Here is a 13579-nt window from a genome sequence, read left to right as displayed (position 1 = left end):
CCCAAAGATTCCCAAACTATTGCTGACAGGACTCTTATTCCATTCTCATTTTACCTCTTCATCCAAACCATCACTGTTGGATCCTCTTAGCTGCTGTACTTGAGGAGACTAAGGCAGGCAAACAGTACAAAAACTATCTGGTTCCTATTACTACTACAGAACAGCCACCCTCCCTAGGCTGAGTGTTTGTGATGCCAAAATGCTAATTAGGTCAGTGTGTCAGTTTAAATTGTGCAGGAGATGAGCATTAAATGTTTACTAAATTTAGGTGTCTGTTTTTGGAACTGGAGCGTCTGTTTTCTAGGATGGAGCAGGAGCAGAGACATTGGGCTTCAAATTAATCAAAACCAGTACAGTGAAATACATGCAGAAAATGAAGCGGCAGTCAGACTTACGGTAATTATTGCATTAACTGAATTATAAGGCACAGCCAAAGCTGCAGATAGAGATAGTTTTCAAAAAGGGTATTTTGCAAGCATTGAGATCTCTTACTCTGGCTGTGGTTTGGTGCAACTGCCTACATAAATCATCCAAAAAAAAAAAAAAAAAAAAAAAAAAAAGGAGTGGGCAGGAACATTTTGAAAAGCACACAGTACGAATTTGCAGATCTGAATTAGGTACCTGCAACTGTGCTGAATTATGGGATGTGGGAGCACTTCCTATGTCCTGGGTCTGGGTGCTTGCCCCAAGGCATTTCATCTTTGTCCTCATGAGGCTTTCACGTGCACCATCCTTCTCATTAGGCCATAGGCTTACTTCCATGGAAGGAATCTGGATGCCCACCCCAGAAGGCAGCACTGCAGGGTTCTGGCAGGAACTCATCTGTGAAATCAGGAGAGCAGGTTTGCTGCAGAGCATACAAGGCCCAGAGCCTAAATACACTGCAGAATTTAAGGTTTTTAGGTTATCAGTATGTGCACAGGGCACCAGCTCAACTTTCTTCCCAAAGACAGATAAAAGAAGAACCATACGCTTGTTTTGCAATATAGGGATTAAAGCGCTCCCTCACAAAGAGAAATCTTGGTTAATGATATTTGTCCTGAATTTACTCTCATACAATCACTGACACAACTCTGTAATTTATTGCTTTGGGGAGGTGGAAGTTTGATGCTCAACAATGACATGCTTTCCCAACCTGGTAAGGCTGAAGTGTGGTGAACCCACTGAGATAAAAGAGACTCCAGTTGGAAGCTTTTGGCTCATATTAATTCATGAACATCCTGGGATCTGAAAAAGTCTATGCCTTCACTGTTGGGTCAGGTTGCAGAAGGTTCTGATGACAAAGCTGGTGTTTGGGGGAGAGGTTTGAGGAGAACAGAGGAGAGCTTGTGATAAATGCACTAGAAAGGAAAAGTGCCCCAAAGCAGCTAAGTTTAGTTTTAGAGCTTAAACAGAATGATATGCTTTTCCTGCATGAAGTGAGTCAATTTATTTTCTAGTATTAAAAACTCTGTATGTGCTTATTTTTAGCAGGCTTTGTGTAGCTTACACTCCCTGCAACAACAAGCACTGGGGACTTGATGTAAAAATAGAACTGGAATAAAAATAGATGTTTTGCTCTATATGCTCACAGCTTCTTGGAACTGTATGTTTCTTAAAGCATCGCTGTGAGAGTAAGCACTGTCAAAACGAAGAGGACAAGGACTGTCTCTGTTTTGTGTAAGTTAATAACCTGCCCAAGGTAAGCTCTGTTTTATGTTCCTCCAAAACATGTTCCAGACTGTGTAGTTGCTCAAGACTTGCAATCAAACAGAAGCAGCTGAAACATCAACAGCCACTGTCATACATCTAAATGAACTGTTGTCCTGTTGTTACATACTCTGTCACACTCTCTCTGTATAATGCTTATTTCTGATAGTCAATAACTGCCATCCAAGCAGGCACTCCTTTCTTCCAGGTGTCTACAAAACAGAAAAGGAAATAGTGGTAAGAAGGAAATTGACTTTAATTGTTTTTAGCTAATATGGCTACCAGGAGCCTACCTCTGAGACATGGCAACAACAGTACTTACCACTGAACTGTGCAATCCCTATTTGCCTCAGTTTATCTGTTAGGAATTTGCATAGTTAACAGCATGAGTATAACTTGACAATGAGGCGTCCTTCCTGTAATATGGCAGTTCTCATGAGAAAGCAGCTGTCAAGAATCTCCCTCCTCCTTCAACATTATTAAAAAAAGAAAAAAAAAAAAAAAGTCAAAAAGCAGGATAATATAAAGCTAAAAGTAGGATAATACAGACCCACAAACCAGCTCAGCAGCCTGGAAACAATGAAGAAATTGTTGGTCAGTAAGCCATCAAACTCCAGGGAGAATAGGTACTGAATAAAAGGAAGAGCAGTCTTTTCTCTTCTGACCCAGTTTATCTGTTCTGCTCTCCCTATCAGATCTCTCCCTTCTGTAACATGCTGTATTTAATACTCATGTATTTCACTTGCCTTTTATACATAAAAAGGGAGGATACGTAGAGAGGATGAGAGGATGAAATTCCTAGGATTGATGGACGTTGACCCCTAACCTCAAATGGTGATATTACCATTCTGTTTATTTTCTGTCAAGTAACAGCACTCAGGAAATAAATACTAGTTTCTTAACAGCTGTCCTGGAGGCTACATCCCTATAGCTATTCTTTTTGAACAGAGTAAACTAAATAAAGTTAGATTAATTTATCAGACATGATCTCATATTGAAAGAACTGATGTCACTAAAATAACATTCTAAATCCAAAAGTCTAATGTAATAATTAAAGTGGAATGTGGTCTGTTTAGTACTGTACTGACTTAAGCCACGCTCTTTATTTGCAGCTGTGCTGGCATAAGGTTAGCCCTGCTGATATGGGCAATACTTAAAAGATAGCAGTGAGTAATTTCAATGACCAAGATTTATTATGTAGAGCTTAAGATTTTCAGCAAAGCATTTAAACCTAGCAAAAGGAGAACTTGCACTTATGGGACTGATAGATGAAAAGTAACAAGAAGCTGAAAAGAATCAGACGCTTCTTTTGCCTGTTCAGAAAAATGTTTTAAAGGTGACTTCTAATGTTCCTTTATGTGTCGGCTGATGCTGAGGGGGAAGGAGAGCTCTCAGAAAAAAATTATCAGATGTGGTTTCACTCTTCCTTTCTCCCTGCAGAGGTGCCCTTCTTCTCCGCAGCCTGTGATATTGGGCTGTCTCACGTCCTTTTCTCTTCTGCCCCTTATTCCTTCTCAGTGGCCCCATTCCTCCTCATTTTCCACCTTCTTCACTGCTGACCTCACAACCTCAATCTCTTGTTTTTATAGAGCTCTTTTCAGTGGAGTAGCTCAGCTTCCTGAAGGCATGAAAGCACCCCCACACCATCCCAAAGAATGCTCTTTCATTTTTTGCCTCTTCCACTACGAGCTTGCAGCCATTATAGATGAATAGAATGCATACAAATATATGTATATAAATGACTCTACATGCAACTTGTGAATGTTGGATCTGGAACACATCTTTTTTAAACATCTCGGTGGAGGCGTGTGTATGAAGGCTTGCCAGTAAGCTGTGCCAAATATGTTCCTCACTTGCCTGGCTGGGCAGTCACTGTGGTATGCTGTTTTATGAGGAAAACAGCAGATAGCTGGAGAAGCCAAGGGCAGCAGCCTTGCCTGTTTGAAAGGGAAATGCTTGCAGAGGTGATAAAAGTGACAAAAGTCTTGCTTGAAGAAGTTGTTTAAAATATTTTACGGTTGTTAGAGAAAGAGATTTCCTTTTCCAGCATGCTTCATCCCATCCTTGGGTAGCTGTTTGAAACAGCTCCCTGCCTAGCTGCAACCCTTCTGGTTGCTCTCTTTGCAACATGTCAGCCTTTCAGGGCACCAAGAACCAAACCAGGCATTTGGGGCGCTGCCCAATTGCACTTACAGATACATTACTAGATGCAAATTCATCGTAACTGAGTTGGCTCTACTGCACATGTCAGGAGTAATGCAGTATTTAACACCATTCTTAGGGCCTGTTTCTGCAGCAGTATTATTGAGAATGTCCTTTTCCATTTTTAAACAAACAGTAATTTATTGAGTCCCAGTTGATTTTGTAGAGAGAAAAAAAATGGGAAACAAGATAAAAAACAAAGGCTCTTCTATAGATACAGATTCTCATATATATAAAAAAAAAAAAAAAATAGCAAAAGCAATCCCATTGATAATGCAGGCAATCCTCAACGCTCTCTTATGATATTTTCCAGTTGTGGAGCAAGCATTGCTGGCTGACATACATTTGCAGAGGAAAAATACTCTTTTTTTATCTCTTCCTATAACATGTGAAACGTGCACTTTATTTCTAAAAAGATTGTGGGTTTAGTTTCTTCTGTAGATGTACGTAGGGAAAGTAAATGCATCCAGCAGAGGGAGCTCCAAAATCTCATTTGCTCGTGGGAGCGACGTATGGCACGGCTCAGAAATGATGCTCTGGTAAAATGCTGGTTGAGACAGATAAATCCTTCGGTGATTTTCATTCCCTTCTGTTAGGAATTCCTGTCTTTCATGTCTCACAATCCTCAACATTGAAATCATAGCAGATTTTTTTCTGTGCACAGAGGCATTTTTAAGTCTCTTCTCACATTCTAAAACAATTTATACATTTAAATTAATTTCAACTTACATTTAAAAGCAGCGGATGGCATAGCATTTTTTTTTCACAGCGTTTATTTAAAATACTTCTATTCAGCTTTGCTATAAAAAGTCACAGCATAGGAATTACTGAAAACAATCTTTGCTCAGCAAATGAGCAAAGATATTTCCCTAAACATATGTATGTGAATTCAGTGTGCCTTTTGATGGTCAAATCAGCCAGCCTGAGGTGAGGCAGATGGATGGCAAACACTGTGAGTTAGGCTTAAGCCCTCTCCTTTCTCTGCCAGCAGCTCTTCCCTCACTTTTCAGATCCATCAAGGAGTGGCCATGTTCTACTTCATCATTCTAGCGCATACGACTTCATCTAATCTGAAGTATGAAGGGCAACCTCCATATGCCCTTAATTTATATAGTCAATAAACTTTATATAAACATAGCATACTCACTAGATGTTATTTGTCTATATTTTAGCTAACTTGGAAAAAAATATATAAAATCATTGCCTGTCTCTTGTTCACAGTATTTAAACCTTTGTCTCTGCAAAGAAGCAGATTGCAGCTTTCACAGGCCCAGAAGCAGAAGTACCGAGCAAGTGGAGTATAGAAAGCAAAACCCTTTTGCTATCTCTCCCTTTTGGCCTCATTTTCCATGTTCAAAATTTCCTGAAGCTCAAAAACCTCAGGAACCTGTAAAAAACCATGCTTGCTGCCCTCATTCTTATAATAAAGTCAGAAAAGACATAGCATTTAATTTCTTAATTTTTTTTTTTTTTTTTTTTTTAGTGTCACACCACTAAAATTTCTGGTCTGCTGGGGGCCTTTTTTCTTTCTCTCGCTTAATGGATGTAGAGATGTAATGGGAGTAGTCCTTCAGAGGAGTAGCTGCACAGTCCTGTAGCAGCTGCTGCTGTGTGTGGGATGGAGGCCCATCTGAAACAGTGTGTGGCATTGCCCTTGATACAACTCCTTGTTCTGCCAAAGAATTAATGTCATGATGTACTCCTTCCCAACTCAGCAGCCTCCAGATGCAGGAGAGAACACTGTTCATTTTGCAAACAAGAAAGCAGCAAATGTTTTCTTGCTGATGGCTGCTTACTTTGTGTATGTTGCTCTGTGGACAGAACAGAGCTGGGAGCTATTTTGTGCCATTCAGACCTTCCTGTCACCAACTTCTGGGTGTGTTGTGACTGTGTTGTGCCCAAATAATCAGAAATCAGAATCTGGTTCCACAATCTGTTTTGTTCCTCTCTTCCCCTCCTCTTTTTGATCTGCTTCCAAGAGCATCCTTTGCAGTTAGTGATGTTGGCCAGGCACTCTGGATATTTGAAAAGCCAGCCACTTGTTTAGTTGCAAAAACAGTGCTTTAGGCTTATTTTTTGAGAAATTTACTGTATACAAATATTGAAACGTTGATACACTGTCATACTGAAGAAAAAAAAAGTTACTAAACTGGTTCATATTTATTTGTGCGTTTTAAATGTGCTCAAGTGTTGCCACAAACTATTGTGACATCTCACAAAGGATAGAAAAGCAGAACCTCCATTTGATGCCATCAGCCTGCAACCTGCGCATCTCCCAGCTCCTCTCCTTCTGAACTGGTGCCAGGTAGAGCTTGGGTATTTATCTGATTAGTCTGGAAGTCCTCACACTCTCAAACCATCATTTTCCCCTTTACATACTCTCCAGCAAGGCTAATTTCTGGGATCTTGTGTAATATCCTGAAGAACTAAATCTGCTAGATCACTTTCTTTTCTGAGGCATATCCCTCCCTCCTGTTTCAAACATCTACAGGGTAGTGTCAATCGTAGATGAGTGTTAAGAAGGTAAATTTGATCACTGCATTCGGTATTTTTTCTTTTATTCTCTTGCTCTGCATCGCCCCTAATGCCTTCTCTTGTTTTGTAGCTGTGCAACTACCAGTGTTGTTATTCTCCAGCATGCTCTAAAATACTTTATTCAAGCTTTATCCAATGAGCTTGCCTTCCAAACATGAGATCTGTGAGAGAAACAAAGCATCCTTTCCCAGTAGAGGATGTCCTCTGGGTGTTTTAACCCCTGAGGATGATGGAAGAGTGGCCAGCTTGCCCGTTTCCCATGAGCCAAGATGGTCACCATGTTGTGCCAGCACCCACAAAATGGCTGCCCCCGCATCTCCTCCCCACAAAGATGGCCGCTGTATCCCTGCAGAGCAGCCACACAGTGTGTGTGTGGGTACTGGCAGTCAGCTGGAAGAGGGAAGTGGGATGTGGGGTGTGAGGAGAGGGTTAAATCCGGTACATGGCGGGGAGGGAGAGTGCAGAGGATGGCTGGGTAAGGCCTGAGCAGATGCAGAGCTGAGGGCTGAATTATGCTGCGTACTTCAGGTGGAGTCTTCTGTGATTTGGGAGGAGTGGCATTCCCCCCCCCCACATGCACTTTTACTTTGAACCTTTGTGATTTAAAAGCTTTTAGAAACTCACAAACCATTGTGCTACTGTGCAGCAGGCTTCTCAGCAGAGAAGTGGTTGTACTTCCTGGGGGTATGCAGGTTATGCCTGTGGCATCAGTACTGGTATGGTCAAATCCTAATTGAATTGTGCAGCTTTTTCTAACACGAGTAAAAAAATAGGTTTAAAACCAAGCTGATCGTGAATAAATGCGATCTGACACATCGCTGTCCTATTATTGTTCTCTCTAGTTTTAAGCAGCGAGTCAAAGAAGCTCAAAGCTTCAGAGACGAGGTTCCCAGAGTGTGCATATCAATAGAACACTGTGGTCGTTTTCTTTGTAATGAAGATCCCTTAAAATTTCATGAGCATGTTGGATCCAGTCTGCATTGCATATGTCAGCAGAAAAAAAAAACAGAGGAATGAGAAAAGTGAGATTTACTCATCTTTATTTCTGCTCTAGAGAAACACATAAAGATGAAAATTCTGGTTTTGAGGTTTCTTTGTTGTTGTTTGGGATTTTTTAAGGTGTTTTTTGTTTGTTTGTTTGTTTTATATATCTTTTTATGCCTTATAGCACAACAAGCCATTGACATTTGTCTTCCCGATTATAAGCAACATCCTGGCTGTGCCCCTTGCCAGCTCCTTGTGCATGCAACCCCAGCTCCTCACGGGCAGGGCAGCATGAGAACAATGTGAACAATCCTTGGCTCATTGTAAGCACTGCTGAGCAGCAACTAAAACATCAGTGTGTTATCACCACTGTTTTCAGCACAAATCCAAAACACGGCAGCATATGAGCCTCTGCAAAGAAAAGTAACTCCATCCGAGCCAAGGACATAAGCTTCATTGGAACTCCGAGTTCCTTGGTAGTGCTGTATTTTAATTCAGTCAAGCTGGCAAAGATATTTTCCAGGCAGAAATAGCAAGTCTGCAGAAAACAATGAGACCCACCTTTTGTTCCACAAAGGTCTGTCCAAATTTGGTTTGTCCTCATTGCTGCAGCTTTACCAAAATCAGAGTAATCTGTTAAATAGTTCATACAGCATCGTTATCTACCCACCTGTCTTTGCCAACCGAGCGTCATCAGAGATGAGCACAGTCACATCAGTCTCCCTTGTTCTTTGCATTGAGATTTCTGCTTTGTGATCTCTTGGCCTCTTCATAGCTAGGCTGGTGCTCAACTTTATTGCCCCCTCAGGGCCCATGGGAAAAGGTTTAGAAACTGCTAGATCAGTGTTATTTTGAATAAAACCATCTCAAAAGAGACAAGGGTGGCTGATTTTAAAAATACATGAGCCATATACATAAGTGTCCAAGACACTGTCAACTGGTGGTTTACTCTCTGGAAGAGAGATGTCCAAGAGGCTCTGTGTGGCAGAGAAGCTTTCCTGCTTTGTTCTGGCCTCCACCTCCTGCAGTGCTAATACATTTAGGTCCGCCTGTCACATGGTTCTTGTTGGAGGCCTCCACAGTGAAGAAAGAGGTTTAAGACAGCTTTTCAGCCTTGCACAGCCATGTTCCTTGGCACACACCTTTCATCCCGGGGAAGAGCAGGCAATTGGATGCCCCACAAAAGTACTGCTTCCAGCAGGAGCTGAAGTGTCAAAGAGAGGAACAACTGTTAACAGAAGTGCTGGGAGACACAGTTGAAGTGAAGACCAAAATTTCCATACACATTCTTTTAATCTTTTAACTGCTTGTGAGTATACAGGCTTTGGGGAGAATGAAGAGACATGAAATGATCAGGACAAATATGCCTAAAAATAGTGTCATGTATATGGCTGACAGAGGTCTATTCAGCCCAGGTTTTGGTAACACCACAGAATCACACAGAATCACAGAATCACCCGGGTTGGAAGGGACCTCAAGGATCATGTAGTTCCAACCCCCCTGCCTAGCAGGGCCACCAAACATACACATTCAGATCAGGTTGCCCAGGACCCCGTCCAACCTGGCCTTAAACACGTCCAAGGACGGGGCATCCACAACCTCCCTGGGCAGCCCGTTCCAGGGCCTAACCACTCTCCTTGTAAAGAACTTCCCCCTAACATCCAACCTAAATCTTCCCTCCTTCAACTTGGATCCATTTCCCCTAGTCCTGCTATTGTCAGCCCTTTTGAAGAGTTTACTTCCCTCCTGGGTGTAGGTTCCCTTCAGGTATTGAAAGGCTGCAATGAGGTCACCCCGCAGCCTTCTCTTCTCCAGGCTGAACAAGCCCAACTCCCTCAGCCTGTCCTGATAGGGGAGGTGCTCCAGCCCCCTGATCATCTTAGTCGCCCTCCTCTGGACCCTTTCCAAAATCTCTATGTCTTTCTTGTACTGAGGGCTCCACACCTGGACACAGTACTCCAGATGGGGCCTCACAAGAGCCGAGTAGAGAGGGACAATCACCTCCCTGTCCCTGCTGACCACCCCTCTCCTGATGGAGCCCAGGATCCCATTTGCCTTTCGAGCTGCCAGAGCGCACTGCTGGCTCATGTTCAGTCTCTCGTCCATCAGGACCCCCAGGTCCTTCTCTGCCGAGCTGCTCTCAAGGACCGCTCCTCCCAGCCTGTACAGGTGCCTGGGGTTCTTCCGGCCCAAATGCAAAACCTTGCACTTTGCCGTGTTGAACCTCATCAGGTTCACCCGAGCCCAGCTTTCCAGCCTGTCGAGGTCCCTCTGAATGGCATCCCTTCCTTCCACCGTATCAACCGCACCACTCAGCTTGGTGTCGTCAGCAAACTTGCTGAGGGTGCACTCAATTCCCTCATCGATGTCATTAATAAATGTTAAAGAGCACCGGTCCCAAGACAGACCCTTGGGGGACACCACTTGTTACCGGCCTCCACCTGGACATAGAGCCATTGACCACCACCCTCTGTCTGCGGCCTTTCAACCAATTGCTTATCCATCGGGTCGTCCACCCATCAAATCCACTTCCCTCCAATTTGGAGATGAGGATGTGGTGGGGGACCATGTCAGAGGCCTTGCTCAGGTCCAGGTAAATGACATCGGTCGCCTTCCCTTCGTCCACCAATGCCGTCACTCCATCATAGAAGGCCACAAGATTAGTTAGGCATGACCTTCCTTTGGTGAAGCCGTGCTGGCTGTCTCGGATCACATGCTCATTCTTTATGTGATCGAGCATGTTGTCCAGGAGGATCTGTTCCATGATCTTCCCAGGCACGGAGGTGAGACTCACCGGCCTGTAGTTCCCCGGGTCCTCCCTGCTCCCCTTCTTGTATATGGGAGTGACATGACCCTTCCTCCAGTCATCCGGGACCTCACCTGACAGCCACGACTTCTCAAATATGATGGAGAGCGGCTCGGCAACCACCTCAGCCAGCTCCTTCAGGACCCTGGGATGCACGCCATCCAGCCCCATAGACTTGTATTCATTCAGTCTAAGGAGGCACTCTCGGACTTGCTCTGCCCTTACAGTGGGGAGGGATTTACCTCCTTGGTCCCCACATAGAGGTTTGGGGATGCAGGGTTCAGGAACGTGAAAAAGACTAGAATCCTGGCCACCAGTGAAGACCGAGGTGAAGAACTCATTCAGCACCTCAGCTTTCTCTTCATCTGTTGAAGCCAGTTCTCCTTTTAAATTTACCAAAGTAGGTATGCCCGTTTTGGCCTGTCTCTTCTGGGCAATGTACCTGTAGAAGGTTTTCTTATTGTTTTTCACGTCCCTTGCCAAGTTCAGTTCTGCCTGCGCCTTGGCTTCCCTGATCCCACGTCTGCAAGTCCGGACGGCATCCCTGTACTCTTCCCAGGTGACACAGGTAACACCAAGCTTAACAAGGCTATTAAAGAATGAGTAGATGCTGAGGGGAACTGGAAAAAAACAGGAGATAATGTGGAAACACATGAAGAAGAAATCCTGCCCATTAACTCATCCTTGACCACGTGTGGATGTGAGAAGAGGGAAGGATGCACAGCTGTAATGTGGAATTGGTGGAATGAGAAGCCAGGGATGGCCACAGGAGCAGGGTGTGAAAGTGACTAACGCTGTGAGATTTGAATAGCTGGGATCCCTTGTCAGCATGAAACACATCATATGCTGGCAGATCTTCCAGGGAGGGCCCTTGAGAGAGATGCACGTACATTTAAAAGGAGATGCTCTAATTTTCTTGCACTCGTGCAGTCACGACGTGTGGGTGGGTGGAGAAGGTCTAGCACTAAACATCATGCTAAGCACATCAAGTTGTTCAGTCTTAAATGCCATCATTTGGTGCTTACCTCATTGCTCTGGAGGTGAGAGCCTGACTCAAATTGACAATGATCTGCTGAAAAGTCAGACTGCAGTAGAAGTGAAATGGCACTTTGCTGCTTTTTATTTCTTTGCTCAAGCAGAGTAATGTGAGAATGATATAGAGGGGAGCAGGGAGGGTAGGATTCAGAACTTCTAGCCCCCTGCACTTGTAGCATTGGTAAGAATTAATAATTAGGGACTACTCATTATAAAACCATAGGCATGTTTTCTACAATAGTATGTTTTGAAAGTGTTTATTAACACAGGCTCAATGTGGCCTTGTTAATCAATGCTTTTTAGAAATCCCTTGCATTAGGAATTTATGCAGGATATATAATTGCTCTCATGATTAAAAGAGGCCTTGAAACATGGATAAAAAAACATGATGTGTAGAAAAAAAATCTACCTAACATTTTTTGGCATTTATTTATAATGGCATAATGACCATCTGCTTCCCAGAACCTGTAAAAAAAAAGCTTTCTGTGCACCTGTTTTTATTGCACTGAATGTCAATATGTTGTCTTTCCTGTTATCGCAGCATCGGTCTCTGGTATCTGTTACTAATGCAAAAATGGTTTATTCCTAATAATAGAAAATGGGTCGTAAATGAGTGCCCTAGTTTACTGCTGAATTGGGGCCCCAAAAAGTGGAGCAGATTTATAGATACTCATGAGGTTTATGTACTATAGGGAAATATGACAATTATTATTTTTTAGACCAAATCCCTCTTAAGTTTCCTGTGAGCATGAGATAAGTTTTCACTGCTGGTTAAAAATTGTGTTTCCTTCTGTTAAATGAGGAAGTAAAGCATGGAGTGTTTCAACTTTTATGCTCGTTGAATGGCTATATTCAGCAGGTTGTCAGTGGGATTTAAGTTACTTCACAGACATCGGGACCTGTCACAAAGCAAAGCAGCAGCCTCTGAAGAGCAGTCAGTTTGGATCTTTGTACATGAAGAAACATTAAATCATTCAGGACTTTGCTGTCCCCAATATCAAATCTGGATTGCTGTGAAACAGCAGACCAAGGGTTCTGTTCACCACGATCATGGTTTTTTTACAGTGTGGAAATCTAATCTTTACAAAATCATTAATGGTCATTCCCAGCGCTGAGGACTCTTCTTCCCCTGTGCTGAAGTGGGGACAAAGAAAATAACAGAGAACACACAGGGACAAAGAGGAAGCAAAGTAACAGCTGTCAAAGCTCAATCAAAGTATTTGTACGTGGAGAAGTACCATTCTTCAGCAAAATGAGAGTCTGCTTCCAGCTCTATTTAAAATCCCTGAGCAGAGACACCATTTCTGTTTCTGTCCACACACACAGACCCAGAAAGTGGTGGAGGAGGTTGTGAGAATCCAGGAGCTGCTGGAGCATAGCTTTGTGTTGAGGTTCAGCACAAGGACCTCACTGCTCAATACATTCAGTTCGGAATGGGGTCAGAGATGAATGGTTTCCTTCTCACAAGACTCTGTATGTGTATCACAGGCAGGTTTTTCAAGCCATTTGCACTACTCTCAAGTTGATTTCTTGTTTCTTGGTTACCTTCCAATTGTAATTCCCTTGAAGCTCTTCCCTAGCATGCATTTGTAGGCTGTGAAAAGCATGGTAGATAGCAAGGAAAACAGGAAGTTTCAATGCAATTCCCAGAGGTTACATGCAAGATTGAAACAAAAAACTGTTTTATGTTTATTTTGGCCTGCATAGCTGGAACCTCGAGCTGTGCAGTTATTAATGCTCAGAAAAACATTCCAGTGGGTACGTACCCATGAACCTGCTGACTTCTTGTTACCGTATTTAAAGAGATGCTGTAGAAAATAAAACCTAGTTTATCCAGTGAACTTTAACAGCACTGCATCTGTTCAGATGACGTGTTTTCTAAGAATATGCTTTTTTTAGAACTTGTTACTTTTCTGATCATTCCTTGAGCCAAGGCAACAAAACTGTTCATACAGATATTGCCTGGCTCCTACATTCCTGGCAACTCATTTATTTGAGTGAAGAAAAAGGAGGAGAAACAACTCCTACATTGTGAACTTCCCCTCTGCAGTACGCTGAAGGTTTCCTCCAACCAGTCCTATATGGCGTTACCTCCTGCAGAGCAGCAGACTGCTCTCTAGCACAGGCAGAATTTTTTGTATGTCCCTTGATTCATTTTGGTCCTCTCTTTCCAAATGCTATGAATGCCTCACCCTCCCCTGACCTAAACACCAATTTCTGTCTTTGGTTGGAATACGACTCTAAACCAGAAAATGGGAGCTAATTTCTTAAATCTGAATCAATCTGAATCAGCAATCAATTCTGTAGCCAAAATAAGAAAAGCAAGAC

The sequence above is a fragment of the Lagopus leucura genome, unplaced genomic scaffold (assembly GCF_019238085.1).
Source record: "Lagopus leucura isolate 7727_CA_CO unplaced genomic scaffold, USGS_WTPT01 Super-Scaffold_73, whole genome shotgun sequence".
NCBI lineage: Eukaryota > Metazoa > Chordata > Aves > Galliformes > Phasianidae > Lagopus > Lagopus leucura.
This window is presented reverse-complemented; position numbering follows the sequence as displayed.